The 924-nt window shown below is 46.4% G+C and overlaps 1 protein-coding gene across 1 annotated transcript in view; it reads left to right on the top strand.

Annotated features, from left to right (window-relative positions):
* The window catches only part of CNBD1 (cyclic nucleotide binding domain containing 1), a 484,737-nt gene that overhangs the window by 256,290 nt on the left and 227,523 nt on the right, over positions 1-924 (top strand). The window lies entirely within an intron of this gene.

Here is a 924-nt window from a genome sequence, read left to right as displayed (position 1 = left end):
GGAAGAAGCAAAGGTGGCACACGGATCCAGGCACTCGAGTAAAAGGTAGGGGAGTTGGCAAGAGGCAAGTGAGAAATCCAAAGAAGCAGAAAAAAAAAAGCAACACTAGCAGCCAACAAATGGCACCCAGAGAGCCACCGGCTTGTCTGTGTGGAATGCAAGCAGCTGGCACTTCCCGGTCAAGAGACCGTGGCCGCGGGAAGCAGAGGAGGCCGAGCTGGGGCGAAGAAGAGTGGGGGGTGGAAAAGTGCACACCGCAAATTACTGGTTGTTTTGTCTCCCACTGGATGCTCCGTGAGGCTGCTTTCTCGTACCCCTGCTTGCTGGTCTCCGATAAGAATCCAAGATGGTGGATCCACGCTGCGTTAGCTGGTAGGGGACCTCTGCATGAATTTCTCCTTGCTCTCCTTTCTCTGTCAGTTTTCTCACTCCATTTGGTGCTTGGCCTAGTTCTTTATCTCTTCATTTGATGTTTTCGGGTTTCAGGATTGTTGTATTCTCTGTTTGGCTTAGTTTTTCGGATCTTTGCTGTGGAGGGATGGCGTGGTGCTTCTGCCTAGAGCGCCATTTTGCCAGAACTCCCAAAGGCATCAATTCTTATTTGGTTTTCCTTATTCATTGTCCAGCTTTCATATGCATAGGAAGCAATCGAAAGTACTATGGCTTGGGTCAGATGGAGATGTTTTAGTTATTCACTTCTCATTTCTTTGTTTTGTTTCTCAATATCTTCAGAATTTGGGCAAATAAGGAGGTTATACTTATTGGACCTCTGTGATACCTGATCATAAAGGAGTTTGGTCCTTATCTTGAAAGTAGTCAGGAAACACTGAAGTACTTTAACAGGGAATAACATGATCAGATTTGCATTTGGGAGCTTGGGTAGCAGCAGAAAATATACTGGAGGTGCAGAAAGAGACACTGAAG

The sequence above is a fragment of the Trichechus manatus genome, unplaced genomic scaffold (genome assembly GCF_000243295.1).
Source record: "Trichechus manatus latirostris isolate Lorelei unplaced genomic scaffold, TriManLat1.0 scaffold00009, whole genome shotgun sequence".
NCBI classification, from domain to species: Eukaryota; Metazoa; Chordata; class Mammalia; order Sirenia; family Trichechidae; genus Trichechus; species Trichechus manatus.
This window is presented reverse-complemented; position numbering and strand designations above follow the sequence as displayed.